Source organism: Balaenoptera ricei, chromosome 16 (assembly GCF_028023285.1).
Source record: "Balaenoptera ricei isolate mBalRic1 chromosome 16, mBalRic1.hap2, whole genome shotgun sequence".
In the NCBI taxonomy this organism is placed as follows: Eukaryota; Metazoa; Chordata; class Mammalia; order Artiodactyla; family Balaenopteridae; genus Balaenoptera; species Balaenoptera ricei.
This window is the reverse complement of record NC_082654.1, coordinates 83,141,453-83,154,148: the sequence shown is the minus strand read 5'-3', so window position 1 is coordinate 83,154,148 and position 12,696 is coordinate 83,141,453.

The following is a 12,696-nucleotide window of genomic DNA, read 5'->3' as shown; positions in this document are numbered from 1 at the left end:
GGGAGCTTCACGGCAGCAAGCATGGAACTTTCCAAATGGAAAGCAAGGCTAGTACCATCATGCCCCCATTACCATTGGCACAGGCAGCATACATCTCTGTGGTTTCTAACAAATCAAAAGAGACACAGAGTACACACTGGTTGCTTCCCTGAATCAACTTCTCGAGGCAGGCTGTTCTGCATCTAGTGAACGGCCTCACCAAGGAACGCCCTAGCTAGGCCTCTGGGCCCGTGCCTCTTCAAAAGCCTGCAGTGCTACAGGAAAAACTGTGCTTTAGTTGCAGTAAGAACGCAAGCAGTGTTTCTCCTGATGGCACGGTGACTTCAGGAAGGAGGTCTTAGATGGAAGGAGAAGCCTAGTGTTTTTCTCTGTGCAGCTCAGACTAAGGAATGAGTGCGATTTCCACGGCATGTTGGAGCTTGCTAGAACGGTGCTCGTGAACCTGTGCGAGTGCTGTGAATCAAGATATCACAAGAAAGAGTGCAGTGTGTTGCCTATGACTCAGCAGACACAGAGGACCTCCGAGGGACCAATGGGCCTCGTTGTTGCTCAGCAGGCCTACAGGGGTGTGGAGGTACTCAGGGATCTTGGAACAAAAATGATGCTCACCCGAGAGGCCTAGGAGACCTGAAAAGGGTACTTCCTTTAAAGTAAAGCAGAACAGCATCTAAGAGCTCATGAAAAGAGCTGCATGCCTCCCTTTCTGCAGGGCTACTCAGGGCCTTACCTCGAGGCAAGGACTCACGTTGAGATTCCCTTTAGCTCTAGAGCATGGCAAGGTGAGCCCCACCCCGGCCAAAAAAGCTCCGTGTGTAGCCAGAGAAAACTCATTTTCTTCCCACACCCATGCTAGAGTGGCCAGGGGCCTGTCAACAGCAGAGAATTTCAGGGAGCTTCACGGCAGCAAGCATGGAGCTTTCCAAATGGAAATCAAGGCTAGTACCATCATGCCCCCATTTCCATGGGCACAGGCAGCATACATCTCTGTGGTTTTTTAACAAGTCAAATGAGACACAGAGTACACACTGGTTGCTTCCCTGAATCAACTTCTCGAGGCAGCGTGTTCTGCATCTAGTGAACGGCCTCACCAAGGAAAGCCTTAGCTAGGCCTCTGGGCCCTTGCCTCTTCCAAACCTGCAGTGCTACAGGAAAAACTGTGCTTCAGTTGCAATAGGAACACAAGCCGTCTTTCTCCTGAGGCAGGGTGACTTCAGGTAGGAGGTCCTGGATGGAAGGAGAAGCCTAGTGTTTTTCTCTGTGCAGCTCAGACTAGGGAATGAGTGCGACTTCCACGGCATGTTGGAACTTGCTAGAACGGTGCCCATAAAACTGTGCAGGTGCTGGCTAAATCAAGATGTCCCAATTAGAGTGCACTGTGTGGCCCTACACTCGGCAGACACACTGTGAGTCGGAAAGCTACGGGCCTGGATATTGCTTAGAAGGGCCAGGGGAGCCTGAGGGTACTCGGTGTTCTTGCAGGGAACAGGGTTTCCAGGCGAGGCACCTAGGTGTCCTGAAAAGCGTACTGGCGTTAAAATGCTGCAGAGCTGCGACTACGGCCTCATGGAAACTGCTACACGCCTCCGCTTCTGCATAGCATTGCAGGGCCTTACCTCGAGGCAAGTTCTCACGTTGCTTGCACTGTGAGCGACACAGCATGTTAGGATGCTGTATTTCTCCTTGAATAGAGTGACTTCAGGAAAGAGGTCCTCGATACATTCCAAGAAGAGTGTTTTCTCAGGGCAGCTCAGACGAGGGCAATGTCGCAAACTTCCAGGGCATGTTGGACTGCCTAGAAATGTGGTTCTGATGCTGTTCGACTGCTCTGGAAATATGGCTCTCCTGAAGTAACATACAGTGTGTTGCCCGAGACTCGGCAGACACAGAGGGCCTCCGAGGGACGTATGGGAATCAATGCTGCTCAGCAGGCCCACAGGGGTTTGGAGTGCGTCAGTGATCTTGGAACAGAAATGATGCTCACCCGACGGGCCTAGGAGTCCTGAAAAGGGTACGTCCTTTGACATAAGGCGGAACCTCCACTAAGCGCTCATGAAAAGAGCTGCATGCCTCCCTTTCTGCAGGGCTACTCAGGGCCTTACCTCGAGGCGAGGACTCAGGCTGAGATTCCCTTTAGCTCTAGAGCATGGCAAGGTGAGCCCCACCCCGGCCAATGAAGCTCCGTGTGTAGCCAGAGAAAACTCATTTTCTTCCCAAACCCATGCCTACAGTGGCCAGAGGGCTGTCAACAGCAGAGAATTTCAGGGAGCTTCACGGCCGCAAGCATGGAGCTTTCCAAATGGAAAGCAAGGCTAGTACCATCATGCCCCCATTACCATTGGCACAGGCAGCATACATCTCTGTGGTTTCTAACAAATCAAAAGAGACACAGAGTACACACTGGTTGCTTCCCTGAATCAACTTCTCGAGGCAGGCTGTTCTGCATCTAGTGAACGGCCTCACCAAGGAACGCCCTAGCTAGGCCTCTGGGCCCGTGCCTCTTCAAAAGCCTGCAGTGCTACAGGAAAAACTGTGCTTTAGTTGCAATAAGAACGCAAGCAGTGTTTCTCCTGATGGCAGGGTGACTTCAGGAAGGAGGTCTTAGATGGAAGGAGAAGCCTAGTGTTTTTCTCTGTGCAGCTCAGACTAAGGAATGAGTGCGATTTCCACGGCATGTTGGAACTTGCTAGAACGGTGCTCGTGAACCTGTGCGAGTGCTGTGAATCAAGATATCACAAGAAAGAGTGCAGTGTGTTTCCCATGACTCAGCAGACACAGAGGACCTCCGAGGGACCAATGGGCCTCGTTGTTGCTCAGCAGGCCTACAGGGGTGTGGAGGTACTCAGGGATCTTGGAACAAAAATGATGCTCACCCGAGAGGCCTAGGAGTCCTGAAAAGGGTACTTCCTTTAAAGTAAAGCAGAACAGCGACTAAGAGCTCAGGGAAAGAGCTGCATGCCTCCCTTTCTGCAGGGCTACTCAGGGCCTTACCTCGAGGCAAGGACTCACGTTGAGATTCCCTTTAGCTCTAGAGCATGGCAAGGTGAGCCCCACCCCGGCCAATGAAGCTCCGTGTGTAGCCAGAGAAAACTCATTTTCTTCCCACACCCATGCCTACAGTGGCCAGAGGGCTGTCAACAGCAGAGAATTTCAGGGAGCTTCACGGCAGCAAGCATGGAGCTTTCCAAATGGAAAGCAAGGCTAGTACCATCATGCCCCCATTACCATTGGCACAGGCAGCATACATCTCTGTGGTTTCTAACAAATCAAAAGAGACACAGAGTACACACTGGTTGCTTCCCTGAATCAACTTCTCGAGGCAGGCTGTTCTTCATCTAGTGAACGGCCTCACCAAGGAACGCCCTAGCTAGGCCTCTGGGCCCGTGCCTCTTCAAAAGCCTGCAGTGCTACAGGAAAAACTGTGCTTTAGTTGCAGTAAGAACGCAAGCAGTGTTTCTCCTGATGGCACGGTGACTTCAGGAAGGAGGTCTTAGATGGAAGGAGAAGCCTAGTGTTTTTCTCTGTGCAGCTCAGACTAAGGAATGAGTGCGATTTCCACGGCATGTTGGAACTTGCTAGAATGGTGCTCGTGAACCTGTGCGAGTGCTGTGAATCAAGATATCAGAAGAAAGAGTGCAGTGTGTTTCCCATGACTCAGCAGACACAGAGGACCTCCGAGGGACCAATGGGCCTCGTTGTTGCTCAGCAGGCCTACAGGGGTGTGGAGGTACTCAGGGATCTTGGAACAAAAATGATGCTCACCCGAGAGGCCTAGGAGTCCTGAAAAGGGTACTTCCTTTAAAGTAAAGCAGAACAGCGACTAAGAGCTCAGGGAAAGAGCTGCATGCCTCCCTTTCTGCAGGGCTACTCAGGGCCTTACCTCGAGGCAAGGACTCACGTTGAGATTCCCTTTAGCTCTAGAGCATGGCAAGGTGAGCCCCACCCCGGCCAATGAAGCTCCGTGTGTAGCCAGAGAAAACTCATTTTCTTCCCACACCCATGCCTACAGTGGCCAGAGGGCTGTCAACAGCAGAGAATTTCAGGGAGCTTCACGGCAGCAAGCATGGAGCTTTCCAAATGGAAAGCAAGGCTAGTACCATCATGCCCCCATTACCATTGGCACAGGCAGCATACATCTCTGTGGTTTCTAACAAATCAAAAGAGACACAGAGTACACACTGGTTGCTTCCCTGAATCAACTTCTCGAGGCAGGCTGTTCTGCATCTAGTGAACGGCCTCACCAAGGAACGCCCTAGCTAGGCCTCTGGGCCCGTGCCTCTTCAAAAGCCTGCAGTGCTACAGGAAAAACTGTGCTTTAGTTGCAGTAAGAACGCAAGCAGTGTTTCTCCTGATGGCAGGGTGACTTCAGGAAGGAGGTCTTACATGGAAGGAGAAGCCTAGTGTTTTTCTCTGTGCAGCTCAGACTAAGGAATGAGTGCGATTTCCACGGCATGTTGGAGCTTGCTAGAACGGTGCTCGTGAACCTGTGCGAGTGCTGTGAATCAAGATATCACAAGAAAGAGTGCAGTGTGTTGCCTATGACTCAGCAGACACAGAGGACCTCCGAGGGACCAATGGGCCTCGTTGTTGCTCAGCAGGCCTACAGGGGTGTGGAGGTACTCAGGGATCTTGGAACAAAAATGATGCTCACCCGAGAGGCCTAGGAGACCTGAAAAGGGTACTTCCTTTAAAGTAAAGCAGAACAGCGTCTAAGAGCTCATGAAAAGAGCTGCATGCCTCCCTTTCTGCAGGGCTACTCAGGGCCTTACCTCGAGGCAAGGACTCACGTTGAGATTCCCTTTAGCTCTAGAGCATGGCAAGGTGAGCCCCACCCCGGCCAAAAAAGCTCCGTGTGTAGCCAGAGAAAACTCATTTTCTTCCCACACCAATGCTAGAGTGGACAGGGGCCTGTCAACAGCAGAGAATTTCAGGGAGCTTCACGGCAGCAAGCATGGAGCTTTCCAAATGGAAATCAAGGCTAGTACCATCATGCCCCCATTTCCATGGGCACAGGCAGCATACATCTCTGTGGTTTTTTAACAAGTCAAATGAGACACAGAGTACACACTGGTTGCTTCCCTGAATCAACTTCTCGAGGCAGCGTGTTCTGCATCTAGTGAACGGCCTCACCAAGGAAAGCCTTAGCTAGGCCTCTGGGCCCTTGCCTCTTCCAAACCTGCAGTGCTACAGGAAAAACTGTGCTTCAGTTGCAATAGGAACACAAGCCGTCTTTCTCCTGAGGCAGGGTGACTTCAGGTAGGAGGTCCTGGATGGAAGGAGAAGCCTAGTGTTTTTCTCTGTGCAGCTCAGACTAGGGAATGAGTGCGACTTCCACGGCATGTTGGAACTTGCTAGAACGGTGCCCATAAAACTGTGCAGGTGCTGGCTAAATCAAGATGTCCCAATTAGAGTGCACTGTGTGGCCCTACACTCGGCAGACACACTGTGAGTCGGAAAGCTACGGGCCTGGATATTGCTTAGAAGGGCCAGGGGAGCCTGAGGGTACTCGGTGTTCTTGCAGGGAACAGGGTTTCCAGGCGAGGCACCTAGGTGTCCTGAAAAGCGTACTGGCGTTAAAATGCTGCAGAGCTGCGACTACGGCCTCATGGAAACTGCTACACGCCTCCGCTTCTGCATAGCATTGCAGGGCCTTACCTCGAGGCAAGTTCTCACGTTGCTTGCACTGTGAGCGACACAGCATGTTAGGATGCTGTATTTCTCCTTGAATAGAGTGACTTCAGGAAAGAGGTCCTCGATACATTCCAAGAAGAGTGTTTTCTCAGGGCAGCTCAGACGAGGGCAATGTCGCAAACTTCCAGGGCATGTTGGACTGCCTAGAAATGTGGTTCTGATGCTGTTCGACTGCTCTGGAAATATGGCTCTCCTGAAGTAACATACAGTGTGTTGCCCGAGACTCGGCAGACACAGAGGGCCTCCGAGGGACGTATGGGAATCAATGCTGCTCAGCAGGCCCACAGGGGTTTGGAGTGCGTCAGTGATCTTGGAACAGAAATGATGCTCACCCGACGGGCCTAGGAGTCCTGAAAAGGGTACGTCCTTTGACATAAGGCGGAACCTCCACTAAGCGCTCATGAAAAGAGCTGCATGCCTCCCTTTCTGCAGGGCTACTCAGGGCCTTACCTCGAGGCGAGGACTCACGCTGAGATTCCCTTTAGCTCTAGAGCATGGCAAGGTGAGCCCCACCCCGGCCAATGAAGCTCCGTGTGTAGCCAGAGAAAACTCATTTTCTTCCCAAACCCATGCCTACAGTGGCCAGAGGGCTGTCAACAGCAGAGAATTTCAGGGAGCTTCACGGCCGCAAGCATGGAGCTTTCCAAATGGAAAGCAAGGCTAGTACCATCATGCCCCCATTACCATTGGCACAGGCAGCATACATCTCTGTGGTTTCTAACAAATCAAAAGAGACACAGAGTACACACTGGTTGCTTCCCTGAATCAACTTCTCGAGGCAGGCTGTTCTGCATCTAGTGAACGGCCTCACCAAGGAACGCCCTAGCTAGGCCTCTGGGCCCGTGCCTCTTCAAAAGCCTGCAGTGCTACAGGAAAAACTGTGCTTTAGTTGCAGTAAGAACGCAAGCAGTGTTTCTCCTGATGGCAGGGTGACTTCAGGAAGGAGGTCTTACATGGAAGGAGAAGCCTAGTGTTTTTCTCTGTGCAGCTCAGACTAAGGAATGAGTGCGATTTCCACGGCATGTTGGAGCTTGCTAGAACGGTGCTCGTGAACCTGTGCGAGTGCTGTGAATCAAGATATCACAAGAAAGAGTGCAGTGTGTTGCCTATGACTCAGCAGACACAGAGGACCTCCGAGGGACCAATGGGCCTCGTTGTTGCTCAGCAGGCCTACAGGGGTATGGAGGTACTCAGGGATCTTGGAACAAAAATGATGCTCACCCGAGAGGCCTAGGAGACCTGAAAAGGGTACTTCCTTTAAAGTAAAGCAGAACAGCGTCTAAGAGCTCATGAAAAGAGCTGCATGCCTCCCTTTCTGCAGGGCTACTCAGGGCCTTACCTCGAGGCAAGGACTCACGTTGAGATTCCCTTTAGCTCTAGAGCATGGCAAGGTGAGCCCCACCCCGGCCAAAAAAGCTCCGTGTGTAGCCAGAGAAAACTCATTTTCTTCCCACACCAATGCTAGAGTGGACAGGGGCCTGTCAACAGCAGAGAATTTCAGGGAGCTTCACGGCAGCAAGCATGGAGCTTTCCAAATGGAAATCAAGGCTAGTACCATCATGCCCCCATTTCCATGGGCACAGGCAGCATACATCTCTGTGGTTTTTTAACAAGTCAAATGAGACACAGAGTACACACTGGTTGCTTCCCTGAATCAACTTCTCGAGGCAGCGTGTTCTGCATCTAGTGAACGGCCTCACCAAGGAAAGCCTTAGCTAGGCCTCTGGGCCCTTGCCTCTTCCAAACCTGCAGTGCTACAGGAAAAACTGTGCTTCAGTTGCAATAGGAACACAAGCCGTCTTTCTCCTGAGGCAGGGTGACTTCAGGTAGGAGGTCCTGGATGGAAGGAGAAGCCTAGTGTTTTTCTCTGTGCAGCTCAGACTAGGGAATGAGTGCGACTTCCACGGCATGTTGGAACTTGCTAGAACGGTGCCCATAAAACTGTGCAGGTGCTGGCTAAATCAAGATGTCCCAATTAGAGTGCACTGTGTGGCCCTACACTCGGCAGACACACTGTGAGTCGGAAAGCTACGGGCCTGGATATTGCTTAGAAGGGCCAGGGGAGCCTGAGGGTACTCGGTGTTCTTGCAGGGAACAGGGTTTCCAGGCGAGGCACCTAGGTGTCCTGAAAAGCGTACTGGCGTTAAAATGCTGCAGAGCTGCGACTACGGCCTCATGGAAACTGCTACACGCCTCCGCTTCTGCATAGCATTGCAGGGCCTTACCTCGAGGCAAGTTCTCACGTTGCTTGCACTGTGAGCGACACAGCATGTTAGGATGCTGTATTTCTCCTTGAATAGAGTGACTTCAGGAAAGAGGTCCTCGATACATTCCAAGAAGAGTGTTTTCTCAGGGCAGCTCAGACGAGGGCAATGTCGCAAACTTCCAGGGCATGTTGGACTGCCTAGAAATGTGGTTCTGATGCTGTTCGACTGCTCTGGAAATATGGCTCTCCTGAAGTAACATACAGTGTGTTGCCCGAGACTCGGCAGACACAGAGGGCCTCCGAGGGACGTATGGGAATCAATGCTGCTCAGCAGGCCCACAGGGGTTTGGAGTGCGTCAGTGATCTTGGAACAGAAATGATGCTCACCCGACGGGCCTAGGAGTCCTGAAAAGGGTACGTCCTTTGACATAAGGCGGAACCTCCACTAAGCGCTCATGAAAAGAGCTGCATGCCTCCCTTTCTGCAGGGCTACTCAGGGCCTTACCTCGAGGCGAGGACTCAGGCTGAGATTCCCTTTAGCTCTAGAGCATGGCAAGGTGAGCCCCACCCCGGCCAATGAAGCTCCGTGTGTAGCCAGAGAAAACTCATTTTCTTCCCAAACCCATGCCTACAGTGGCCAGAGGGCTGTCAACAGCAGAGAATTTCAGGGAGCTTCACGGCCGCAAGCATGGAGCTTTCCAAATGGAAAGCAAGGCTAGTACCATCATGCCCCCATTACCATTGGCACAGGCAGCATACATCTCTGTGGTTTCTAACAAATCAAAAGAGACACAGAGTACACACTGGTTGCTTCCCTGAATCAACTTCTCGAGGCAGGCTGTTCTGCATCTAGTGAACGGCCTCACCAAGGAACGCCCTAGCTAGGCCTCTGGGCCCGTGCCTCTTCAAAAGCCTGCAGTGCTACAGGAAAAACTGTGCTTTAGTTGCAATAAGAACGCAAGCAGTGTTTCTCCTGATGGCACGGTGACTTCAGGAAGGAGGTCTTAGATGGAAGGAGAAGCCTAGTGTTTTTCTCTGTGCAGCTCAGACTAAGGAATGAGTGCGATTTCCACGGCATGTTGGAACTTGCTAGAACGGTGCTCGTGAACCTGTGCGAGTGCTGTGAATCAAGATATCACAAGAAAGAGTGCAGTGTGTTTCCCATGACTCAGCAGACACAGAGGACCTCCGAGGGACCAATGGGCCTCGTTGTTGCTCAGCAGGCCTACAGGGGTGTGGAGGTACTCAGGGATCTTGGAACAAAAATGATGCTCACCCGAGAGGCCTAGGAGACCTGAAAAGGGTACTTCCTTTAAAGTAAAGCAGAACAGCGACTAAGAGCTCAGGGAAAGAGCTGCATGCCTCCCTTTCTGCAGGGCTACTCAGGGCCTTACCTCGAGGCGAGGACTCACGTTGAGATTCCCTTTAGCTCTAGAGCATGGCAAGGTGAGCCCCACCCCGGCCAATGAAGCTCCGTGTGTAGCCAGAGAAAACTCATTTTCTTCCCACACCCATGCCTACAGTGGCCAGAGGGCTGTCAACAGCAGAGAATTTCAGGGAGCTTCACGGCAGCAAGCATGGAGCTTTCCAAATGGAAAGCAAGGCTAGTACCATCATGCCCCCATTACCATTGGCACAGGCAGCATACATCTCTGTGGTTTCTAACAAATCAAAAGAGACACAGAGTACACACTGGTTGCTTCCCTGAATCAACTTCTCGAGGCAGGCTGTTCTGCATCTAGTGAACGGCCTCACCAAGGAACGCCCTAGCTAGGCCTCTGGGCCCGTGCCTCTTCAAAAGCCTGCAGTGCTACAGGAAAAACTGTGCTTTAGTTGCAGTAAGAACGCAAGCAGTGTTTCTCCTGATGGCAGGGTGACTTCAGGAAGGAGGTCTTACATGGAAGGAGAAGCCTAGTGTTTTTCTCTGTGCAGCTCAGACTAAGGAATGAGTGCGATTTCCACGGCATGTTGGAGCTTGCTAGAACGGTGCTCGTGAACCTGTGCGAGTGCTGTGAATCAAGATATCACAAGAAAGAGTGCAGTGTGTTGCCTATGACTCAGCAGACACAGAGGACCTCCGAGGGACCAATGGGCCTCGTTGTTGCTCAGCAGGCCTACAGGGGTGTGGAGGTACTCAGGGATCTTGGAACAAAAATGATGCTCACCCGAGAGGCCTAGGAGACCTGAAAAGGGTACTTCCTTTAAAGTAAAGCAGAACAGCGTCTAAGAGCTCATGAAAAGAGCTGCATGCCTCCCTTTCTGCAGGGCTACTCAGGGCCTTACCTCGAGGCAAGGACTCACGTTGAGATTCCCTTTAGCTCTAGAGCATGGCAAGGTGAGCCCCACCCCGGCCAAAAAAGCTCCGTGTGTAGCCAGAGAAAACTCATTTTCTTCCCACACCAATGCTAGAGTGGACAGGGGCCTGTCAACAGCAGAGAATTTCAGGGAGCTTCACGGCAGCAAGCATGGAGCTTTCCAAATGGAAATCAAGGCTAGTACCATCATGCCCCCATTTCCATGGGCACAGGCAGCATACATCTCTGTGGTTTTTTAACAAGTCAAATGAGACACAGAGTACACACTGGTTGCTTCCCTGAATCAACTTCTCGAGGCAGCGTGTTCTGCATCTAGTGAACGGCCTCACCAAGGAAAGCCTTAGCTAGGCCTCTGGGCCCTTGCCTCTTCCAAACCTGCAGTGCTACAGGAAAAACTGTGCTTCAGTTGCAATAGGAACACAAGCCGTCTTTCTCCTGAGGCAGGGTGACTTCAGGTAGGAGGTCCTGGATGGAAGGAGAAGCCTAGTGTTTTTCTCTGTGCAGCTCAGACTAGGGAATGAGTGCGACTTCCACGGCATGTTGGAACTTGCTAGAACGGTGCCCATAAAACTGTGCAGGTGCTGGCTAAATCAAGATGTCCCAATTAGAGTGCACTGTGTGGCCCTACACTCGGCAGACACACTGTGAGTCGGAAAGCTACGGGCCTGGATATTGCTTAGAAGGGCCAGGGGAGCCTGAGGGTACTCGGTGTTCTTGCAGGGAACAGGGTTTCCAGGCGAGGCACCTAGGTGTCCTGAAAAGCGTACTGGCGTTAAAATGCTGCAGAGCTGCGACTACGGCCTCATGGAAACTGCTACACGCCTCCGCTTCTGCATAGCATTGCAGGGCCTTACCTCGAGGCAAGTTCTCACGTTGCTTGCACTGTGAGCGACACAGCATGTTAGGATGCTGTATTTCTCCTTGAATAGAGTGACTTCAGGAAAGAGGTCCTCGATACATTCCAAGAAGAGTGTTTTCTCAGGGCAGCTCAGACGAGGGCAATGTCGCAAACTTCCAGGGCATGTTGGACTGCCTAGAAATGTGGTTCTGATGCTGTTCGACTGCTCTGGAAATATGGCTCTCCTGAAGTAACATACAGTGTGTTGCCCGAGACTCGGCAGACACAGAGGGCCTCCGAGGGACGTATGGGAATCAATGCTGCTCAGCAGGCCCACAGGGGTTTGGAGTGCGTCAGTGATCTTGGAACAGAAATGATGCTCACCCGACGGGCCTAGGAGTCCTGAAAAGGGTACGTCCTTTGACATAAGGCGGAACCTCCACTAAGCGCTCATGAAAAGAGCTGCATGCCTCCCTTTCTGCAGGGCTACTCAGGGCCTTACCTCGAGGCGAGGACTCAGGCTGAGATTCCCTTTAGCTCTAGAGCATGGCAAGGTGAGCCCCACCCCGGCCAATGAAGCTCCGTGTGTAGCCAGAGAAAACTCATTTTCTTCCCAAACCCATGCCTACAGTGGCCAGAGGGCTGTCAACAGCAGAGAATTTCAGGGAGCTTCACGGCCGCAAGCATGGAGCTTTCCAAATGGAAAGCAAGGCTAGTACCATCATGCCCCCATTACCATTGGCACAGGCAGCATACATCTCTGTGGTTTCTAACAAATCAAAAGAGACACAGAGTACACACTGGTTGCTTCCCTGAATCAACTTCTCGAGGCAGGCTGTTCTGCATCTAGTGAACGGCCTCACCAAGGAACGCCCTAGCTAGGCCTCTGGGCCCGTGCCTCTTCAAAAGCCTGCAGTGCTACAGGAAAAACTGTGCTTTAGTTGCAGTAAGAACGCAAGCAGTGTTTCTCCTGATGGCAGGGTGACTTCAGGAAGGAGGTCTTACATGGAAGGAGAAGCCTAGTGTTTTTCTCTGTGCAGCTCAGACTAAGGAATGAGTGCGATTTCCACGGCATGTTGGAGCTTGCTAGAACGGTGCTCGTGAACCTGTGCGAGTGCTGTGAATCAAGATATCACAAGAAAGAGTGCAGTGTGTTGCCTATGACTCAGCAGACACAGAGGACCTCCGAGGGACCAATGGGCCTCGTTGTTGCTCAGCAGGCCTACAGGGGTATGGAGGTACTCAGGGATCTTGGAACAAAAATGATGCTCACCCGAGAGGCCTAGGAGACCTGAAAAGGGTACTTCCTTTAAAGTAAAGCAGAACAGCGTCTAAGAGCTCATGAAAAGAGCTGCATGCCTCCCTTTCTGCAGGGCTACTCAGGGCCTTACCTCGAGGCAAGGACTCACGTTGAGATTCCCTTTAGCTCTAGAGCATGGCAAGGTGAGCCCCACCCCGGCCAAAAAAGCTCCGTGTGTAGCCAGAGAAAACTCATTTTCTTCCCACACCAATGCTAGAGTGGACAGGGGCCTGTCAACAGCAGAGAATTTCAGGGAGCTTCACGGCAGCAAGCATGGAGCTTTCCAAATGGAAATCAAGGCTAGTACCATCATGCCCCCATTTCCATGGGCACAGGCAGCATACATCTC